Raw genomic sequence first — 24,432 nt, forward strand, 5'->3', positions numbered from 1 at the left:
ACGACTCAGAGCAGAAAGTGCTTGCCATACGATCTTGGTCACTCAGGTTCGGAGTCCCAGAAACCATGTAAAAAGCTGGGCAGTTGTGACAGCTGCCTGTAATCCCAGCACATAGGAGACAGAGATCCGGCCACCATGGGACGAGCAGGCTAGCTAAACTAGACAAAAGGGAGAGCTCTGGGTTCAGTGAAAGAACCTGCCTCAATATAGACATTGGAATGCAATAATAAAGACACCTGACGTCAACCTCAGCCTCCACATGCACATGTGTACTTCCACATACAGACTTCTGCAACAAGCAAAAGGAACAAAAACAACAGACAAATAGTGGGGCTTGTGGTATGTCAATGGAATAGCCACCTCTTCTCTGGTTCTCTCTCTTAATAATTCCACATCCTGGACAATACCTGACCAACAAACAGGGTGGAACTGAAAGGGATAATAAAGATAGTAGCCTCCTAGGGACCTTAGAACTTGAGAAATGGAAAGGCAGTTACTTGTTCAGGTTTCTAAGAAGCAAGGACTAAATACATTCCAAAATGAAGGCTGCTACCAAAGCTGAAGAACCAGGAACTCAGTGGCCTAACAGTGGAAAAAACTTGACAATGTCTACTTTGCAGCTAGATACAGGGAAATGAGACCCTAACTATAAGTTAGGGTTTTACTGCTGTGAACAGACACCATGACCAAGGCAACTCTTATAAGGACAACATTTAATTGGGGCTAGCTTACAGGTTCAAACGTTCAATACATTATCATCATTTGGGAGCATGGCAGCATCCAGGCAGGCATGGCCCTGGAGGAGTTGAGAGTTCTACATCTTGATCCAAAGATCTTGAAGCCAGGAGCAGTCTGTCCTCAGGCAGCTAAGGGGAGAGTCTCAAAACCAACTCCCACAGTGACACACCTCCTCCAACAAGGCCACACCTCCTAACAATGCCGCTCCCTGGGCCAAGCATATACAAACCACCACATTCCACTCCCAGGCTCCCATAGGCTTGTTGAAACACATGAGCCTATGGACAACACACCTAGACATAGCTTACTGCAGCAATACATTTAGTCCGACTTCAAAAGCTCATGGTCTACAGCAGTCTCAACAATGTTAAAAGTCTAAAGTTCAAAGTCTCTTCTGAAATTCATGCAATCCCCAAATGGTAATCTCTTAAGAAATCAAAATAACAAAGCAGATCACATATTTCCAACATCACAGGATATACATTACCATTCCAAAATGACATAATGACTAAATACTAGACCACAGAAAGACAGAAACCCAGCGGGGAAACTCTAAACTTAAATCTCCATGTCTGAGGTTAAAGCGCTCTTCAAATCTCCAAATCCTTTCAGCTTCGTTGACTGCAACACACTTCTTTCTCTAGGGCTGCTTCTACTCCCTGTTAGTAGCTTTTCTTGGCAGGTATCCCATGGCTCTGGTGTCTCTAACATCTTGGGGTCTCCAAGGCAACTTCAACTTTATGGCTTCTTATTCCAATATCTAGGATCCACACGTACTCTTCTGGACTTCTCAAAAGGGCTTAGGTTATTCTCCAGTTCTGCCCTCTGTAGCACTCTAAGCTCAGGTTGATCCCCTCCACGGCTGCTGCTGTTCTTGGTGGTCATCCCATGGTGCTGACATCTCCAGTACACTGGGATCCTCTGTTGCAACTAGGCTTCACCAATAGCCTCTCATAGGCTCCCTTCATGGTGCCAAGCCTCAAGGTTCTTTTTGCATGACCCCTTCAGTCCTGGGCTGTCAATTGCAACTGAGGCTGTGTCTTCACCAATGGCCTTTCCTTGCCTTTCCCAGTGTCCAGCCTCAGCTGCTCTCCATGACACCTTCATGCCTTGATAACCAGTACCACCTGGGTGACTCTTACACATTACCAAGTACAGCTGTACCACAAGGTATAACCTTGGCTATCTCTGAAACACAGCTTCTTTGTGCTCTCAGAAAACACTTCCCAGATTTCACCTCAGTGATGCTGGTCTTTTCTTAATCACCACTAATTTCTTAGCTCTAGCTAACCAGCATCAATTGTCCCAGTAGTCCCTTCTATTCTTGATTCTAAAGTTACTGAGCTCTGCTGCTTACTGGGGCTGGAACATGGCCCCCTTGTTCTTACATTATCATCAACTTTCTGTTTTCCAACTCTTTCACTTCCTAAGCTTGGCTGTCCTGGAACTTGCTCTGTAAACTGATCTTGAACTCAGATATGAATTCTTCTGAGTTTCCTGAGTTCTGGGATTAAAGGGATGTCCACCCTGCCTGGACCTAAGCTTTTCTCTACCCAGAACTTGCTCTTGTCCCGGGCTGGTCTTGAACTCAGAGATCTGCTTGCTTCTGTCTCCTGGGATTAAAGGTGCCTGGGCCCAAGCTTTTCACGGCCACCATTCCTCAAGATTCAAATCAAAAGCCAGTGTCTTCCAGCCTCAAGATCTGGATCACAGGTGTGCCCTCCATTTCTGGATTGTAGTTCATTTCAGATCAAAAGTCCAGATGGAAACAGTAGCCAGGTCATACAATGCTTAGATACGACTACCCCTTCTTCAACTGCAAAAGCATAAGATGAGCTGGGTGAGATCTCGCCCCAAAGTTACCACTCCCTTAATTCCATTTAATATCCTTGAACACAGCATTTAGCTTTTTTCCACTTCCTGGTGCTCCTTTACTCTTTGAACCATAAATTGCATTTTTTTTTGCAGCTTGCCACTTTTCATTAAAATTTTTTTTTATAAGAATGAACTGTGGTAACCATGTCATAGAATTTATACCAGACTGTTTAAAGACTTTCTTTGTCAAAGCAAGTAATCTAAATCTTTTCACTTTAACTTCAGGCAGATTCTTCGGACAATGGCAAAAAGTAGCCACATTCTTCACCAAAATATCACAAAAGCAGTCTTTAGGCAACATACTAAAATCTTCTCCCCTGACACCTCTTGAGCTAGGTCCCCACAGTTCAAAACACCCCCACGAACACTGTTTTCCATGCTTCTACTAGTATGGCCCATTAAGCCCATTACTTTAGAAAGTTCCACAATCTACATTCCTCCAAACAAAAGCATGGTTAGGCCTATCACAGCAATACCCCAGGCCTTGGTCCCAACTTCTGTTTTAGTTAGGGTTTTGCTGCTGTGAACAGACACCAAGGCAACTGGGACTGGCTTACAGGTTCAGAGGCTCAGTCCATTATCATCAAGGTGGGAGCATAGCAGTGTTCAGGAAGACATGGTGTAGGAGGAGCTGAGAGTTCTACATCTTGATCTAAAGGAAGCTAGGAGCAGACTGTCCTCAGGCAGCTAAGAGGAAGATCTCAAAGCCCACGTCACAGTGACACACCTCCTCCAAGAAGGCCACACCTCCAAATAGTACCACTCCCTGGCCAAGCATATTCACATCACCACACTGATCCTCCTTCTAACTCCACTCACCAATCATTTCAGGGGGTTCTAACAGGGAGCTGACATATATGTCCCATAGCCCATGGGAGTAGGCAGCATAAAATGTACCTACCCTGTGTCATACAGGAGATTGATCTTCTATATTCTTCTCAATGGAAGCAGAGAATGCTCTAGATCATCGTCCAAGTAGGGTCATTGGAGCCTATTATGTGTGGAGCCTCTATATCTACCAATTGGGTGATGTAAAGTGATGCTCACCCTGGTGTCAGCTGTGGGAATAAGGGCTAGGAGACACCATGGTCATTTCTCAGCTTTCCATCACGATGTCAAAATGCCCAAGAAACATCATGTAAAGTAGGAAGGGCCTATATTGACTCACAGTCAGAGGTTTTAGTTCATGGACTCTTGGCTTCGTGCAGGGTACAAAATCTAGGCTCCAAGGATCCACTCCCTTCCATTAGCTTTCACGTTATCTTCAATAGTCTATCGAATTATAAACCCATCAATGAACCAATCCATTGATTAGTTCAGAGTCCTCATGAACCGATCACTTCCAAAGTCCCTGAAATGGCAAACAAGCACATAATCTCCAATAGTATGTTTAGATTCAAACCACAATTCTCATTCCTCTCAGCCCCCAAAGTGGTTGATGGTGAGTTGAGCCCCAGCATCACTTGGTCTCAAAAGAGTGAAATGTTGTGAAGCAGTACCCAAGTTTCTCCTTCCCTGGCTTTAGTGAGAAGTGTAGAGGCTAAACCCCTATCTTCACCCAGCATCAATAGGGACTCAATGAGGTGGAGAATGGGACAACTCGGCATTCTGCCTCCTCCTTCCCATGCCCAGGCAGTATACATCAGTGGCCCATTTTTGTTAGAACGAATACAACAGAAAGAGGAACATACTTATACAGGAATCTTTGGATCTCATTATAACATCCAAGTACCCCAGATACAAATAAGACACTGTCCTATGACAGGCCAGGACAGTGATAAAGGAAATGAGAAATATCAACAGATGATCAAAGAAAAGAATCAGATGCTAAATTTTATGACAAGGATTTAAAAGTAACCACCACCACGAAAAATGCTTCTGCGATAATTAAACATGTCTTCCAAGCAAAAACAAGGCAAAAAGAATCCCAGCAAAGAAATAAAAAAGATCTAAAGGATTGAATGTTAGTTATAGAACTGAAAATAAGAGTGACTGAAGTAACAAAATTGCAGAATAAAGTCTGTATTATAAGAAGACACCGTGGAATCAGTGAACTTGGTGACTGATCCATAGAACTTAGTTTTTACATTTGAGAGACAATATAGAATACTTGCCCTTATGTGCCCATCTAATTTTAGCAAACAATATAGCCCATTGTTTTAACCAAAGAAATTATTTAATTCTTACATATAGCTAAATACTGTATTATTAGGTACTGTGACATAATTCGATCAAACATCAAATCTCAGAAGAACTTAAAAAATACATAGGACTAAGTGGCAGAAATAACAAAACCCATCAAAACACGTGAGGCACAGTCCCTGGGGCATTTTCTTGAAATGTGCCCAGACCACTGTGGGTGGGGCCACCCCTGAGCAGATGGTCTTGAGTTATATTAAGAAAGAAGGCTGAGGTGCACGGGGCCCCTGGAAAAGGCAGCACCGGCCCTCCTGGTTGCCGCCCTCACGGAGAGCTCAAAAGCAGCCCCCCATGAGCAACCTGAGCCATGGGACCACAGGTAAGACCAACTTTTCTGCTCCAAGCGACCTGCCTGGTGGACTCAGGACACACAGAGGCAAAATTCCTCTGGGACCGGACACTCCCAGTTTTTAGCTGGAGCCCCAACCTTGCTGATCCCGGCCCACAGCTCACTGCTCCCAAACCCCTTGGGAGGGAGAACTCACCACCCAGACAGGTGGGCACTCCTGAGACTGCAGAGTGGGAGAGACCACCAATACTGCCTACCCCTGCCCACATCCCTGGCCCAAGAAGAAACTGTATTCGGCCTCTGGGAACTGGAAGATAGGGGCACTCGAGTGGCAGATCCCCTGCAGTCCAGAAACCGACCAGAATTGACGGGACCGGTCAACAGTTCTCTGCACCCAAATCCCGTGGGAGGGAGAGCTAAACCTTCAGAGGGGCAGACATGTCTGGGAAGCCAGAAGAGACTACACTCTGCCCACATTTCTGACTCCAAAGGAAAACACCTAACTCCATCTGGGACCCTGGTGCAAGGGGGCCCTGGGAAAAGGCTGCACAGGCCCTCCTGGTTGCTCAAAAGCAACCCCCCACAAGCAACTCGAGCCACAGGACCACAGGTAAGACCAATTTTTCTGCTCCAAGCAACCTGCCTGGTGGACTCAGGACACAGGCCCACAGGAACAGCTGAAGACCAGTAGACAGAAAAGATTACAGGCCCGAAAGCAGAACACTCTGTTCCCATAACTGACTGAAAGAAAACAGGTCTACAGCACTCCTGACACACAGGCCTATAGGACGGTCTAGCCACTGTCAGAAATAGCAGAACAACGTAACACCAGAGACAACCTGATGGTGAGAAGCAAGCACAGGAACCCTACCTCAGAGTGAAAGGCTGGAAAACAACTTTCCAAGCAAATGGTCTGAAGAAGCAAGCTGGAGTAGCCATTCTAATATCAAATAAAATTGATTTTCAACCAAAAGTCATCAAAAAAGATAAGGAAGGACACTTCATATTCATCAAAGGAAAAATCCACCAAGATGAACTCTCAATCCTAAATATCTATGCTCCAAATACAAGGGCACCTACATACATAAAAGAAATCTTACTAAAGCTCAAAGCACACATTGCAACTCACACAATAATAGTAGGAGATTTCAACACCCCACTCTCATCAATGGACAGATCATGGAAACAGAAATTAAACAGAGACATAGACAAACTAAGAGAAGTCATGAACCAAATGGACTTAACAGATATTTATAGAACATTCTATCCTAAAACAAAAGGATATACCCTCTTCTCATCACCTCATGGTACTTTCTCCAAAATTGACCATATAATTGGCTATAAAACAGGCCTCAACAGATACAGAAATATAGAAATAATCCCATGCGTCCTATCAGACCACCATGGACTAAAGCTGGTCTTCAATAACAATAAGGGAAGAATGCCCACATATACGTGGAAGCTGAACAATGCTCTACTCAATGATAACCTGGTCAAGGAAGAAATAAAGAAAGACATTAAAGACTTCTTAGAATTTAATGAACATGAAGGTACAACATACCCAAACTTATGGGACACAATGAAAGCTGTGCTAAGAGGAAAACTCATAGCTCTGAGTGCCTGCAGAAAGAAACAGGAGAGAGCATATATCAGTAGCTTGACAGCACACCTAAAAGCTCTAGAACAAAAAGAAGCAAATACACCCAGGAGGAGTAGAAGGCAGGAAATAAGCAAACTCAGAGCTGAAATCAACCAAGTAGAAACAAAAAGGACCATACAAAGAATCAACAGAACCAAAAGTTGGTTCTTTGAGAAAATCAACAAGTTAGATAAACCCTTAGCCAGACTAATGAGAGGACACAGAGAGTATGTCCAAATTAACAAAATCAGAAATGAAAAGGGAGACATAACTACAGAATTCAAAAGATCATCAGATCCTACTACAAAAGCCTATATTCAACAAAACTTGAAAATCTGGAGGAAATGGACAATTTCCTAGACAGATACCAGGTACCAAAGTTAAATCAGGGACAGATAAACCATTTAAACAACCCCATAACTCCTAACGAAATAGAAGCAGTCATTAAAGGCCTCCCCCCCCCAAAAAAAGAGCCCAGGTCCAGATGGATTCAGTGCAGAATTCTATCAGACCTTCATAGAAGACCTCATACCAATACTATCCAAACTATTCCACAAAATTGAAACAGATGGAGCGCTACCGAATTCCTTCCATGAAGCCACAGTTACTCTTATACCTAAACCACACAAAGACCCAACAAAGAAAGAGAACTTCAGACCAATTTCCCTTATGAATATCGACGCAAAAATACTCAATAAAATTCTGGCAAACCGAATCCAAGAGCACATCAAAACAATCATCCACCATGATCAAGTAGGCTTCATCCCAGGCATGCAGGGATGGTTTAATATACAGAAAACTATCAACGTAATCATTATATAAACAAACTGAAAGAACAAAACCACATGATCATTTCATTAGATGCTGAGAAAGCATTTGACAAAATTCAACACCCCTTTATGATAAAAGTCCTGGAAAGAATAGGAATTCAAGGCCCATACCTAAACATAGTAAAAGCCATATACAGCAAACCAGTCATTAAACTAAATGGAGAGAAACTTGAAGCAATCCCACTAAAATCAGGGACTAGACAAGGCTGTCCACTCTTTCCCTACTTATTCATATAGTTCTTGAAGTTCTAGCAGAGCAATCAGACAACAAAAGGAGATCAAAGGGATACATGGTGGAAAAGAAGAAGTCAAAATATCAGTATTTGCAGATGATATGATAGTATTTTAAGTGACCCCAAAAGTTCCACCAGAGAACTACTAAACCTGATAAACAGCTTCAGCAAAGTGGCTGGGTATAAAATTAATTCAAATAAATCAGTAGCCTTCCTCTACACAAAAGAGAAACAAGCTGAGAAAGAAATTAGGGAAACGACACCCTTCATAATAGTCCCAAATAATATAAAATACCTCAGTGTGACTTTAACCAAGCAAGTAAAAGATCTGTATGATAAGAACTTCAAGCCTCTGAAGAAAGAAATTGAAGAAGACCTCAGAAGAAGGAAAGATCTCCCATGCTCATGGATTGGCAGGATTAATATAGTAAAAATGGCCATTTTACCAAATGCGATCTACAGATTCAATGCAATCCCCATCAAAATACCAATCCAATTCTTCAGAGAGTTAGAACAATTTGAAAATTCATCTGGAATAACAAAAAACCCAGGATAGCTAAAACTATCCTCAACTATAAAAGGACTTCCGGGGGAATTACTATCCCTGAACTCAAGCAGTATTACAGAGCAATAGTGATAAAAACTGCATGGTATTGGTACAGAGATAGACAGATAGACCAGTGGAATAGAATTGAAGACCCAGAAATGAACCCACACACCTATGGTCACTTGATTTTTGACAAAGGAGCCAAACTCATTCAATGGAAAAAGATAGCATTTTCAGCAAATGGTGCTGGTTCAACTGGAGGTCAGCATGTAGAAGAATGCAGATCGATCCATGTTTATCACCATGTACAAAGCTTAAGTCCAAGTGGATCAAGGACCTCCACATCAAACCAGATACACTCAAACTAATAGAAGAAAAAGTGGGAAAGCATCTCAAACACATGGGCACTATCGAAAATTTCCTGAACAAAACACCAATAGCTTATGCTCTAAGAACAAGAATCGACAAATGGGATCTCATAAAACTGCAAAGCTTCTGTAAGGCAAAGGACACTGTTGTTAGGATAAAATGGCAACCAACAGATTGGGAAAATATCTTTACCAATCTTACAACTGATAGAGGACTTATATCCAAAATATACAAAGAATTCAAGAAGTTAGACCACAGGGAGACAAATAACCCTATTAAAAATGGGGTTCAGAGCTAAATAAAGATTTCACAGCTGATGAATGCCGAATGGCTGAGAAACACCTAAAGAAATGTTCAAAATCTTTAGTCATAAGGGAAATGCAAATCAAAACAACCCTGAGATTTCACCTCACACCAGTGAGAATGGCTAAGATCAAAAACTCAGGTGACAGCAGATGCTGGCGAGGATATGGAGAAAGAGGAGCACTCCTCCATTGTTGGTGGGTTTGCAGACTGGTACAACCATTCTGGAAATCAGTCTGGAGGTTCCTCAGAAAATTGGACATTGAACTACCTGAGGACCCAGCTATACCTCTCTTGGGCATATACCCAAAAGATGCCCCAACATATAACAAAGACATGTGCTCCACTATGTTCATAGCAGCCTTATTTATAATAGCCAGAAGCTGGAAAGAACCCAGATGCCCTTCAACACAGGAATGGATACAGAAAATGTGGAACATCTACACAATGGAATATTACTCAGCTATCAAAAACAATGACTATGAAATTCATAGGCAAATGGATGGAACTGGAAAATATCATCCTGAGTGAGGTAACCCAATCACAGAAAAACAGACATGGTATGCACTCATTGATAAGTGGCTATTAGCCCAAATGCTTGAATTACCCTAGATGCACAGAACACATGAAACTCAAGAAGGATGACCAAAATGCGAATGCTTCATTCCTTCTTTAAAAGGGGAACAAGAATACCCTTGGCAGGGAATAGGGAGGCAAAGTTTAGAACAGAGGCAGAAGGAACACCCATTCAGAGCCTGCCCCACATGTGGCCCATACACATTTAGCCACCCATTTAGATAAGGTGGATGAAGCAAAGAAGTGCAGGCTGATAGGAACCAGATGTAGATCTCTCCTGAGAGACACAGCCAGAATACATCAAATACATAGGCAAATGCCAGCAGCAAACCACTGAACTGAGAACGGGACCCCTGTTGAAGGAATCAGAGAAAGAACTGGAAGAGCTTGAAGGGGCTCAAGACCCCATATGAACAACAATGTCAACCAACCAGAGCTTCCAGGAACTAAGCCACTACCTAAAAACTATACATGGACTGACCCTGGGCTCTAACCTCATAGGTAGCAATGAATATCCTAGTAAGAGCACCAATGGAAGGGGAAGCCCTTGGTCCTGCCAAGACTGAACCCCCAGTGAATGTGATTGTTGGGGGAAGGGCGGTAATGGAGGGAGGATGGGGAGGGGAAGCCCATATAGAAGGGGAGGGGGAGGGGTTAGGAGGATGCTGGCCTGGAAACCAGAAAGGGGAATAACAATCGAAATGCAAATAAGAAGTACTCAAGTTAATAAAGATGGAAAAAAAGCAAAAGAAAAGAAAGAAGGCTGAGCAAGCCAAGAGAAGCACGCTTTAAGCAAAGTTCCTTCATGGTCTCTGCAGCACTTTCCACCTCTAAGTCCTGCCCTGACTTACTTCCTTTCATGATGGACTATAAGCTTTAAAGAAGAAAAAAATCAACCCGTTACTCCCCAAATTGCTTTTGCTAATGATGTTTACCATAGCCGTAGAAAACAAGCTAAGATAAAAAGCAAAGACAGGAAATCAGAAGGACCCAAGTCGCCAGCACCAGGAATGATGGAAGATGCATCCTCAGAGATTGTGCAGTTACTGAGAGACCAATGAGGAAGAAGCTTTGTGAATGTGACAGCTCAGGAAGAAAGAACCAATTCTTCAAAAGCCACCGACTGTTCAAATTTATCAAACTTATAAAAGAGTACTCAAGTAGTCCCATAATGTTACAGAAATTAACATTTTAGTGATGATTAAAAACCTCTGAAACTTAATTTGTAGGCCTAAGCTTGGTTAGAAACTCTAATGGCCAATTAAGAATTTTACAAAGTCTCTTCTGGAAAATGAGAGAATTCTTATTTTCACAACTAACAGACAAATAGTATACAGGAGTCCAAACCGTAGACCAATGCCACTCATCAACTTAGACAGCAAAAGTCTCAGCAAAATGTTAATAAATTAAACCCAGCAATGTATAAAATGAAGTGCATACTGCTAGCTAGTGAGATCCGTTCCTGATATGCAAAGATGTTTCAAAACTAAAAATGAGATCAATGCAATTTTCTTTATCAGTGGATTAAAGGGGAGGTCATACGATCCTATTAATTTACATAGAAAAGGCAGTTGACAATATACAACTGCCTTTGGTAATAAAACTTTCAGCAAACTGGAAAGGGGGGGTGTTGTAAACATCCCTATGAATATCACACCAAACACAATTAATGGTGAAATACTGAATGGTGGAAAAATTATGAGATCAAGGCAAAAGGCAAGAATCTTATTTATTCCTGTTACACAGAACATCACTGTGTCATAGGAAACCATAGGCAATGCAATACAGCAAGGAAAATGAAGGCATAGAGGCTTTAAACAGTAGACAAAGCCTGTCTCCGTAGATCGCAGGTTTGTAAACACTGAAAAGGATACAGAAAATCTACTGTAACTTGTTGCGTCCAGTAAGACCTCAGGACATAGAAAACTAACTGCTCTTCTACATACTAGTAATGGACGAGCTAGAAACTCTAACTTAAAACATGGCATTTAGAGGTTTTCAAAGGAAAATGCAGTATCTTGATACACATCTAGCAAAATATCCATCAGGTTTATATGCCCAAAATCACAAGTTTTTCCAAAAGGTACTCAAGAAGACCAAAATAAATATAAATGATAAAAATAGAAGCATTTGAAAGAAAATTAATGGGTAGAAATGTAGCTTAGTAGTTAGAGTTTTCACCTGGTATGCCTGAAGCTCTAGATTTAATCCTGACCTGGGCACAGTGTGAATACATGGAATCTCATGGGCATGGGCACGGTGTGTACACATGGGATCTCATGGGCATGGGCACGGTGTGTACACCTCACAGGCATGGGCATGGTGTGTACACCTGGAATCTCAGAGCTCGGAAGAGACATGGAGACAGGAGGGTAGAAGTTCAAAGTCATCCTTAGCTTACATAGTAAGTTAGAGGCCAACCTGAGCTACAAGAGACTTGTCTCAACACAACACAACACAAAACAAAACAAACAAACAAAAACAAAATGGGAAAATTCACAGGTCCCCTAACCATGGAAAAAGTCAAAGACTTGACATCAAAAGCATAATTCATATAAGAGAAAGTGAATAAGATGAATCTATGTTCTCCCCACCCATTTCCTGTCTCTGATTAATCTCCAGGAATGGAGAGTTATTTCTGTTCCCCAGTCCCCTGAAATTTTAGTTAGGAGCATCAAAGTAGGGCCCAGTGAGCCAAGAGCATTCACCTCACAACTGGGCCAGTTCTCACATTCTACAGGAGCTGGGCTTTGCCCAGTGTGGCCAGCCAGTCCACTGCCCCAGTCATCATGTAGGGATGGAGACCATGCAGTTTGGAAACTCTGGCACATAGCACAGGGCATGCTGCAGGTGTCTTCTGGGGCATTTTGACTGCTGCAAGCTGTCTGGCTGACCCTCCCAGCCTCATAAATCTGGTACCCATAATGCACCACAGTGCTTTCAGCTCACTTACCTAAAGATGAAACTCCCAGTTCTACAGATGTTGGGTGGCCGTCCTATGGCTAAGATGTGCTTTAGAGTTTCTGCAGCATTTCCCCATTTCCCTTTGAGCAAGATGGTAGGTTTTTCCCTTCCGTTATTTTCTAGGGCAGAGGTTTTAGGCTCTTGATGAAATTTAATTACACCCTCCACCAAATCCAATTATGATCTCAATTCATGAAATCCCATTAGAACTTCCTTTTGCCTCATTAGATGCACACCGAGGCAGATTCTTGTCTGATCCTCCCTGGCAGATTTCCTAAATGATGGCATCCAGAGACTTTGCATGTATTGTTTATTACCCTTAAGTGCAAATATGCAAAACATGCAAATGAGCCCCAGGGAACTTGCTTAAAGACCAAGCTGGGGTGGGGTGGGGAGGCATTCTGGCACTACCTGGCCGGAGTGGCATGTTCTACAAACTCTGTACAGGAGCTGCTGATTAGAAGGCTGTCTGTCCATAGGTGAGAAGCCTGGCGGTGCCACTGAGAGTCCTGTGATCCACTAGAACAAATATTTCTCCATGCAAGAGAGAAGTCCTTGCTGCAGCACAGGACTGCTTTCCTCTAGATTATTCCTCTGGACACTAGATTTTTAGATTCATTCAGCATGGGCTAGGGGCAGCAATCTTTCTTCCCTGGCCCAAGTGGTCCATTCTGTAAATAGCAGGGTTTCATTTCTTTTATGGCTGAACCCCATTGTATACATAAAACTCATCTTCTCTGTCTGCTTGTCTATTGATAGGCAGGAAGGTTGGTTCCATGATTAGCTATTATGAATGGTGCTGCAGCAAACACAGGTATATGGTGTGTCTTCAGTATGCTGGCTTCATTATTGGATAGATACCCAGAAAGGGATGCTGCGTTAGATCATACGGTCATTCTATTTGGGGCTTTTTAAAGAGCCTTGTGGTCTCTAAGATGGCTGTGTGAAGATGGTATTTTCCCTTTACCATCCACCAGGATTCTTTCTGCTTTGTTTTACTATCATCTACTCTGAATGGTGAAATAAAAACACTATAGTTTACTGCTCCATCCTGATGGCTAACGATATTGAGTGTTTTCATGTATTTGTTGGCTGCTGCTGTTTCTTCTAAGAAGTGTCCGTTTTAAAGTTGAGTGGTTTGGTTTGTCCTGTGAGTTTCTTATATAGTCTAGATGCTAAGCCGTTGTCCGATGGCAAATGTCCCCTCCCATTCTGTGGGCTGTCTGTTATGCTGGTGGTTGATCCTTTTGCCGTGCAGAAGAGTTTCGTTTAATATAACCCCTCTTTTATACTTTTCCTGTGGTTTTGAGGTCATAGCTTCAAAATCATTGCCTATACTGCTATTTTAGGGTGCTCCCCTTCTATTTAATCTCTTCTAGAGGGCTCCCCTTCCATTTCATTCTGTACCTTCATAACTTCAGAGGCTTACATTTAGAACTTTGATCCCGTTTGTGTTGATTTTTGTATGGGAGAGAGATGGAGGTCACCCTATCCCAGCTTGTAGATGATATTCCTTGTACAGAAAAGCCCAAGGACAATGTCAAAGGTACAACAGGACTGATAAACTCAAGAAAGCTCATGATATAAAACCAACACGCAAAACTAGCATTTTCTATATCCAATGTACAAATGACAAGATTTCTGAGAAAGAAATCATGAAAGCAGACCTATATTAAAACAGCCAAAACATGAAAATAAAGTGCACAGGGAAAGAATTGAACCAAAGACCTTTTCCATAGAAATTGCTAGACACCAGAGAATGAAGATGAAGTAGACATAGAAACTAGAAAGAACGGTCCTGCTGGTGTATTGGAATAACTAGTACTGTTACGATGGCCACGGAGCTCAAAGAATTTATAGGTAAAGTAATAGGTATAGTCATCTCCATCAATGTAGTCCAAACAAAACAAAAACTCAAAACAAACAAAACCATGCTGAAATTCATGAGCAAGAAATGTTGAGCATAATGTATCTATCACTACACCTAATTTCACAAGTAACACAACAGCATGCTACATGCAGAAAGCCAGAGGAAGAAGGCAGAAAGCCAGAAATGAATCCAGCTATGTGCAAAGACACCACAAGGTGACAGAAAACACAACAACCTCTTTGGTAAATGAGAAAAGAAGGTAGCTGGGCACACAGGAATTGAGAACTTATAAGACAATGGCTTTCTAGAGCCAAGCCAAGAGGACTCTGTAAAGAAATTCCCAGATCGACAGCAGTGATGCAGCAAGCCCAGGACACATGCAGTCCAAGCGGGCACAGGAAAGCCACAGGATCAAAAGGATGGCTTCAAACAGGAAGTGGCTTCTGTTTAACAAAGAGCATGAGTAAGAAGCAGGAAGAGCTTAGCAATGTCATGGAGAAAACATGCTTCTTCTTGACCAGAGTAGGAGAGAGAGAAAGAGTGGGAGGGAGGGAGGGAAGGAGGGAGGGAGGGAGGGAGAGAGAGAGAGAGCCCACCCACTGAGACACCAGGACAAATAGGCAGCAATGAAGTACACTCAAGAGCACATGAGCGTCTATTTGGCTTGAACAGCTAGATGCTTCTACTGGTTTGAAACCACTGAAGAATGGTCAGTTCTGGAGCAAGACATTGGAGGCAAAGCACTGAGTAGGAGCCTTTTACCTTCTACCTAACACTTTTATTTTATGTGATTTTGAGTTTTTAAGAATCAAGTGTGCTTTGGACATGACTATCATGGTCAGGGACTCACAGCAGCTGTGCTGGCCTACACATGGCCTGTGTAAAAACTACGCAATATCGAGCCAGCTGAAACTTCAGCATAGATGAGACAAATGGTCTCCAGCCCCATCCCTAATGGGGGATCCGCTTCTGGCTATAGAGAGTGTCTGCAGGAACAAGAATCATTCCTTTTCGAGGGTGTGGCTACAAGTAGGTTCCCATGCTCCAGTGGATGGCCCCACTTTCATGCACAAATAGACAGTACTAACTGGAGTTTTCGAGTTATCAAAAAACAAACACAAAATCAGAGCTCTCTCACACAAAACCAAACCCAGGAAACAAAGACGTGATGTTGGCAAGGCACATGTTAGGGAAAACATGGAGTAATTGGAGATAAAGGGGCAGATATATTTCAAAAATATATTCTCAAAAATAAAGAAAAAATGTAAAGATATGTAGTTCCTCCTTGAAGCATAAAAAGTAAAGAAGGAAAGAGAAAAAATAAGGATTGACAGATGAGAAGTTCTTTCCAAGGCAACAAATTTATCTATATCATCTACCATGTATGTAGTATGTATGCATGCATGTATGTGTGTGTATCATCTTTCATTTATCTATTTATCATCTATCATCTATTACCTATCTTTTATCTATCATCTCTCTTCTATTTACCTATCTCCTATCATCTATCTGTCTCATCTATGTATCAGCTATCTCTATCTACTTCTCTATGTCTCTATGTCTGTCTGTCTGTCTATCTATCTATCTATCTATCTATCTATCTATCTATCTATCTATCTATCTATCTATCTATTTATCTATCTATCAAATTTACCAATCTTTTAGCCTTACTCTTCTCCTTCCATAGCAGGAAGAATTTGAAATTTTTCCCAGATAAGTAAGACATAATGAACTGGAATAAGATCCTTGTGGCCATCCTGGAGTGACAGCAAGGGCTGTACTGTGGTATGAAGTTTTTGAGTTCCCCTCTTTTCTAGAGAGAACACTGTAATGAACCAGAAAGCAATCTCACAGACCCTGGTCATCTGGCTTTGGTTGAGTCCAGTAGCTAGTAGGTGATGTTAAGGGATCCAACATCAGGGCAAGCATGTCCCCAAAATCAGAAGCGAAAGCAGGATCAGCTCAATCACATAGTCCGTCTGAGGGGATGAGATCCAGTTGACAACAGGATCTAGGCCAGGTGCCCACTGCTGTGGGTCATAACTACATTTTTTTTTCTAGAAGATCAGCTGCCTGCCTCTTGAAAAACCAAGGGTCTTCCTGACCCACAGAGCTGGGGGTAGGATGGGGAGTTAGCTCAAGAGCCTACAAATAGAAGACATCATACCATTACCCATAATACTGACAACAGAAACGTAGGAGTGGGTAAAAGGTATGGAATAAGGGGTGTGTGAAATGAGGCCACCCGGCTGATCAGCAGAGGTAGTGAGGGCCATGGTGGAGTAGTGCAGCCAAAACTGTGCCTGGGACCAAGCTGCACACTTCAGAACAATGATGGAGCCCAAGCTAGGGTAGTGGCATGGGCTCCTAGAAGGATATCTCCAAGATCTATTTAGGGCTAGGATGGATCCCAAGCAATTCCAAATGTGATCATCCTCTGGAAAGTAGAGAGACTTTGGGGTAATTTTAAAAAGCTGACCAAGGTAGTTTGAATCAGCATTGTTTTCCCTTTCCAAGTCCATTGACCCTTGCACAAAGCTGGCACCCAGTTTTCAAAACCAGATGTTTTGTCATCTAAATATTTAAAGCTCCCTTCAAGGACTCCATGTGTGCTCTCTTGGAGGAAGGTAGCCTCCCAAATCCAAGCCACTCTTTTATCTTTGCTTCTCCGTTCTCCAGAGAAACCCCTTCATTTTCTGCACAGACTGTAAGTTTCACAGTGAGGTTGATTTTAGCATTGTTGTATGAGTGATGCCGTGGGTCTTTGACAAGAATGTGCTAATTGTGTATTTTAATTTTGAGGATAATCTAAACAGAATAGTCTAAGTAGGGTATGTTGACTGTTAGAATAACAGCCATGCAACTCGGAACTCACACGAGCATCGAGCCTTTGTCTTTGTACAGTGGTTCCCTCGCATCCATGGGACCTCCCCTGATCCGAGGGCTGAACATCTTGAGACACTTAGTCAATACCTCAAGTCATGAGTAGTGCACAGGGTACAAACCTTGGCTATGCTGTTTGCTCTGGACACACACGTCTATGATGAGATTTCATTTCTACATTAGGTTCAGCTAAAAGTAATACTAGAGCAACAGTAACAATAAGCTGTAAGAGTTGTTATCAAAACGACTGTGTCTGGAAACTTTGTCTTAATATTTTCTGCAGACTTAACCGTGAGTAGCTGAGACCTCAGGCAGTGCCCCTGTGAACAAGGGAGAGCTGAAAGATTTGTAAACTCTCTGTACCAAGCCCCGACCTTGGTCACTAGAAACCAGTGAGGGGATAAAAAGACGTAGGCTTAGTGTAAGTGAAAAAGAAAAGTGTTTGTGCTGAGCAAAAGCCAAGGGAGGTGGGGGTGCATGGTGTGTGCTATAGGAAGGGTGAGGAGAGGGGCCTCTTCCCCAGCCAGCAGAGCCAAGAGCAAACTGTATGGGGTTCTGCCACATCTAGGAGGGCCAAGTTCCTGCCACAATGCATTTTACGCCTTGCTATCAAGGCCGCTGATGTGAGGTTCATTGTGCTTGTAATGTGGCTTGTATTTAATTTTATCGTTTATAGTTGGACAGATCTATAAACATAAGGTGTTTATATCTAGTTTTATATTTGAGCACGTTTAAGTAACATAATTTGAAACAAGCTAAGTCAACATTGCAAGGGATTTTTCCTCCCTTCAGGTTCCACATTGCTCAAGTTGAAGAAAACTTGAAAGGGCTCGTTTTCAGCATCCTCCCCGCTATTTGTTTATTTGTTTTGTCACAAGTTTTTAGGGCTTGTTTGCTTTTCATTTTCAGTAATAAAAATTATATGCATGTAATGTTGGAGCCGTGATCACGGCCAGGCCCTGGGTCTGAGGACGGGACTGACACATGGCCGTGGACATGAACACAGAACCTGATGGAAGTAAGGGACAGGCCCATAGGGGCGTTTGAGATGTGGTGGGGGTGAGGATAGGGGACCGTCGTTTGGAGGGTCTCTCATTCACTCTGGAGAGTTTAGTCTTCACCAGTTGTTAGCGGGGCTATCAGTCAGTACATTGCTCTTGGTAATGGGGCTAAACACCCCGTCAGAACACCTGTACAGGATGAACGCAGGCCTGCTCTGTGGCCCATCTGCTCTCAAGGCCTGACCCTCTTCCCGGAAGTCAACTTTCCTGAACTGACCCTGTGGTCATTCCTGGGTCTCAACGCAGCCACCTCAAATCTGGAGAGGGATAGAGCCTCAGGAAGCCTCCTGCCCCCAACCCTCCATGAATCCTTCAGCTGGACTTCTCTATGGTCCCTTTTCCCAGTCATAGTGCACACATCTGAACTTGGAGATTTGGCTGTGCAGCAGACTGGGGATAAGGACGAACATTTCCTGCCCCTCAATAGGGAAGGGTTTGGACCAAAAATGAAAACCCAAGGTGTGTGGAGGCATTGCATCAGGTGTTTGCAGAGCAGACCTGCTCCTGAGCTGGCCTCTATGGCACATGGTGAACTGGCTGGACACACAAAGTGGGTTCTTTTGAGTAATAACAGAACTGGCAGAGCTGGGGGTTGGGGCATGGCCACACTCCAGGCTCCTCTTACCAGCCTCTGGGAGTCACCAGAAGATAAGTGAGCAGTGATCTCTACCTTCAGGGCCTGGTGGGTCCTTTAATAACGCTCAGAGCGTGGTAAGCATTTAGGTAATCTGAGGTCCTTTTTCTTCTGCCCGGAGCCTACAGCTGCTGCTTCGCTCTCCCTGGGAGCTGTCTTTGGGGATGTGGGTTCAAGTTTTCCAGAATTTCAAGTGGCGAGCAAGGTATTTTTAATGTGCAATGGCTGGCATGGTGTTATCAAACCAAGCCTATCTACCAGGAGTGATGAGAGCCACCCACATAGTAGGCCGGGCTGGTGACTCCCAAACAATTCTCCTGGATGTTTCTACTCTGAACACTAGCTTTGGGTACTAATGGAAAAGGTTGGCGGCTCCTTGGGGAGGGCAAAGGACCAGGATTGAGCTTCACAAGTTACTGCCCTTAGATCCATGATATTCCCAGGAGATGGTCTCTAGCGACCAAAAGTCCCCTGAATTGTATGTAACTATAAGAAGCTGCAGAGTCAGGGGTGGGGGTCACAGGAGGAATGATGCTCTGTTTCATTCACATTGTGAAACCTCTGGCTTGGCCTTTGCCTAGAGAGTGGGGGCATCGCCTGCAGTATACGTAGGATTGTACGCGTGTGTATTGTATTCTGTGTTGCTATCGAGTCCTGGGTGCACAGCACAAATGCAATCGTATTGTATTGTGGCCACCCTGTGCATATAAGCTCCATGTCTGTCCCCCTACACCAAAGGTGGCTTTGGCTTTTATACAGTGAGCTGGGTAGGTCACCAGTCATTAGTTCACCAGCCCTTCTCTGGCAAGGAACAGTTCAAGCAAGTCCCATGAAGGGGTGTTGTATGTGGCCCTGCTGTAATTGTAAAAGATAGGAACGGCATGCTGCTGCTGGGACTCAGACTGTATGACTCATGATGTGAGGGACTGAAGAGGGAAAGGGGGAAGGAAGAGGAAGACTAAGGAGAAAAGGGTCTGTCTGTCTGTCTGTCTGTCTGTCTGGTTTTTCTCTACTGCCACACAGCACTTCCCACAGACACATGGAGATGTCAAATCATATCTGCAATGGTACATTTAGAGAGTCTGCCTTAGAAGCCCCAATGGGAAACAGCAAAAGGGGCTTTCCTAGCATCCTCTGTGCCCTCTGAGGTGTTCTTCCCACAGCTCTGGAAGTCATATTTCCCTCCCTATCCTGATGGCACCAAGTGTGAATGGGTGCTGCATATCTATGCCTACCATGGAGCTATGTCTCTGCCCTCTGTCCAGTAGTCACCTGTTCCTGTATTCTGTATGAACCCTGGTCCCTGCCACTACAGCTGTCCCATAGTGGGCACTGTTGGGTATAGAATTCTTAAAACATGAACTCTGGTTTTAAGTTCTAACCCTGGCAACCTGCTTGAGTTGTTTTATCTAGACAATCAATACCCATTAAATAAGGTTTCTGTCTGAAGAGTTTAGAACAGAGAGAGCCTGAGGCAGGTGCTCAGAGCAAAAGGCTGTTGTCATTGTAAGTGTGGCATAAAGAGTTAAAGAGTTAAGGGAGGGAGGGAGGGAGGGAGGGAGGGAGGGAGGAAGGAAGGAAGGAAGGAAGGAAGGAAGGAAGGAAGGAAGGAAGTAAAGTTGGTTGGCTTTCTGATCTTTGAAGTTCAGATCAACTCTCTCCCCTACTCCTTACAGTGAAAGGCTCCATTTCACTCTTTGAGCTTCTGGGCCCGTTATGACTTTGCTGGTGAGTCATGACCTTACTGGTATCTCCAGGTATCACTCAGAATGTCACACCGGTTGGTTTACATGTTAACTTCAAATAGCTTTAACGAGTCTCTGCTCACCTCCCTTCTTCAATCCCTTTCCTCCTCTCCCTCTTGCTGTGTTTCCCTCAGCTCTTTCCACCTTCTCTCTTCTCGCCAGAGAATTCTGAACTTCTCAAGAAGCCTTTCCTGGGTGTGTCATCAGGCATCTAAGAGAAGCAGACTGTCACGGCGTCCGATGGAGAGTAACACCTACTTGCCCTTTGCTGATCTTCACGCACTGTGGTGACCCCTGAGCTGACCTTTAGGAGCCCAGTATTGCTACTTCAGCAGAGGAAAATATAGGGTGTTCTGTTCCATGTACATTTTCAGTAAGAACAAATGACATTTTAGCATACGTGCCATGCAATATTTGGGTGTCTGTGTTAACAAGGTATCCATGGCAATCCCAACTGAAAGTACAGGACCAGATCCAGCTTTAGGGGGTGATATCTAGGAAGTAGCGTGGGGCCATATGCAGAAGGACACCACTTGCTTTTCTGTCCTCCACTCACCATCAGAACTTACTAAAGGACACCGCTCCTGTTTACTTTGTGCTTGCAGGACGACGTGGGCCCCTGAAGCCACAAGCACTTCCACTTCGCTGGACTCTACAGCCAATCACAATGCAGATCCGAGTGCGGCCCCACCACCCGCTGTCCCTCCTTTCTCCCTAGACGGTTATCTAGAAGTTTCTCCTTAGACTCATATTTTTCTATCCTAATTGGCTCAAATGTTTCTGTCTTGGCAGCAAACCTTCCCAGTTATACTTTTTGCTCCAAGTTCACTGTACCTGGCAAGAATCAGTGAAATCTTTAGCATATGGAAATGCAAAGTTGATTCACAGATGCCTTGAAAAGCTATTTGACCCGAGAAACCGAAAAACAAAACCCTTTTTTATTGGTGTCACACAATCTGTGTCCCAGGATGCACGCGATATTTATTATAAGTGTGTGCTTCTGATGTGTGTTTCTGTACAGTTCCTCACATTCATAGTCTTCAATGTTGGCTACAGATTAGCTTAATTCCTCCTGTAGATATGTCCTGGTTTCGTTGTTGTTGTGAGTTTTTGTTTTGTTTTTGGTTTTTTTTTTTTTTTTAAGAAAAAAAATGAAATCTTTGCTGACTATGCAGTCACTCCCAAGTTCTAAGAAAGGACTCTTGGGTAGGCATGCAAGAAATAGGGTAGTCGCACGTAGAACCAGAGGTCTGTATAAATAGCCAAGACAGTCCTCAGACAGAAACTGTATCACAACCCCCCTTGAGGAGATCTGGTGTAAGGACAGCACCAGACTTAGATTTAAAAAAATCATTTTTATAAAAGAACATACATTAAATAATGAAATCTCTACTATAAAGAAAATCCTGGCAAAGAAATATGTTGCAGAATTTCCTGGGTTCGAGATGCACTTGTGCTATACCTGAGGTCCATCCAGGGCATGGAAGTGATGGCTGGAGAGAATCTCTCTGTCCTACTTTACTTCTGTAACTTCTTGTGAATCAGCAGTGCTTCTAAAGTGGGAAATCACACTAAAGATATAATGAGATGAAAATATGAAACATGGTATACTATAATCAGGAACATCTCACAGGTGGAAAAGCCTACCTCAGCTGCATGCTTAGCTAAGGCATCTGCCCTATCTTGGCTGCCTGTTATTTTGTCTGATAAAGTATTGGATCCAGAGACTGTAGCCCCCAAGTCTTAGCGGCTGAGAGCTTCTATCGCTACTCCAAGGATCAGCCTTGACTACCTACTACATTGAATTTGAGAAGCTCTGGAAGATTATCAAAACACACCTGGGTGTGGCTGTGAGGATTCACCAAGAGTGAAGACCCTTGATTGTACAGTCTCCTAGGCCAGGAGCCTCAATGGACTGACAAAAAGAAAGGAGAAAGCCGGTTAATGACATACTCCCTGCTTTCTGGCCACCATGATGCCTAGGGTTCTACCCTACTCTACCCTCTATGCTATGAAACTGTGAGCGAAAACAAATCCTCCCGTGATGCTGTTTGTTGGCTATTTGCCACAGGGACAAGAAAGCCTTCCAACATCTGGACCCTGTTGCCAGGGAGGCATGAGCAGCACAAAATAACCCATTAGAATAGCACGTGCATTTGTCATGACCTAGAAAAGGAGCGAGATCCCAAGTGGGTTAGCTGCTTCTGTGGCACTATCCAGGGGGCAGTTTCTCTTGTCTCTCTTAAATTTAGCAGGGAGAAGTTGATTATTATATCATTCTAATTTTATTCTAATTAGGGTGACATAATAGTAATTTGAGTTGCTTAAATCAGAAAGGCTTAAGCGGCTACAGTTGGAGGGTGTCACGGAGCCACGGGAGAGGGGAGTGAAGACAGGAAGGGAACTTGCCTGTTCCCCATTCAGGACGATGACTTTTCGTTCCTTGTCTGCTGGAGAAGGACAAACATGTCTGCCCTTCTGTTAGCTATGTTCCCTGCAGCAGGGAGACCACAGAGCAGCCAGCATGGACTCTGAGGTGACCATCAACCCAGGGAGCAGTGCAGTGCGCAGAAATCGGAAACAGCACTTTCTTAATTGGTGTAGTGATGCTGTCTCTGGAGCCAGAGGGAGATTGAGTCAGAAAATCATAAATTAAAAAGATTTACAAAACTGTGAATGCTCATCTTGATGATACATTGGGGAACCTGAACTTACCATTTTAATGTGGGGCCATTTTAATTTTACCTCCGGTTAGAGTCAGTTGCTTCCCTTGCTGTTGGCAGTATTTGATTTTCACACTTACTTTATATAGCTGTTAACGTCCATGAAAATGTTTGTGTCACTTGACCCCGTCATACGGTGATTCCAAGCCCATTGGAATTAGCGTGCTGGTACTCTATACTGTGTTCTCACCCCCTCCATGACTCTAAGATAAAATCTTAGGCTACGTGGTCCATCTAAAGGCATAACTTTATTTTTTTAAATATTTGTTTTTATTTTATGTATAGGGGCGTTTTGCTTGCATGTATGTCTGTGTACCCTGTGTGTGCCATACCCAAGGAGACCAAAAGAGGGTGTCAAATGCCCTGGAACTGGAGTTACAAAAGGTTGTGAATCTGCCATGTGGGTGCTGGCATTCAGCCTGCGTCCTTTGGAGGACCAGCCAGTGCTCTTAACCGCTGAGCCATCTTTCCGGCCCCTAAAGAAATAAATTATTTAGGATAATACTTCAAGGAACCACGCAAAAATGTCACATCCTTGCCCAGCTTCAGGGACTTGACCTGGGGAGGAGCTGCGGGTGAATAAAGAAGTAACAGACACACGGACACACGGACAGACAACCTGGGCTGGGGTGGACTGGGCCCTCTCCTGGAGAAACTGCACCCCGGAAACTCAGCGTGTTTATTGTATAGAGGTGAACAGGGAGGCAGGGTTATTGTATACAGATAATCAAGGATTCTGGGTTGATCGTACACAGCTGGATGGAGGAGGCAGGTTTCTAATCTCAATAGAAGCAGTCTCTGGTGGAGAGCAGTCCTCATGCCATAAACATAGTGGGGAGGGGAAGTTACGTGGTGGTTTCCTGACCACACCTTCTTTAACACTTGTGCTCACACCCCAAAGGAAGGTTTTTTTATTTTGCTGAGCCCCACCCTGGCAGGGAAGGCTTTGCCGCT

At 43.5% G+C, this 24,432-nt stretch overlaps 1 protein-coding gene across 1 annotated transcript in view; it reads left to right on the forward strand.

Annotated features, from left to right (window-relative positions):
• Positions 1 to 24,432, forward strand: part of Acoxl (acyl-CoA oxidase like) — a 297,983-nt gene that overhangs the window by 182,262 nt on the left and 91,289 nt on the right. The window lies entirely within an intron of this gene.

Source organism: Rattus rattus, chromosome 5 (genome assembly GCF_011064425.1).
Source record: "Rattus rattus isolate New Zealand chromosome 5, Rrattus_CSIRO_v1, whole genome shotgun sequence".
NCBI lineage: Eukaryota > Metazoa > Chordata > Mammalia > Rodentia > Muridae > Rattus > Rattus rattus.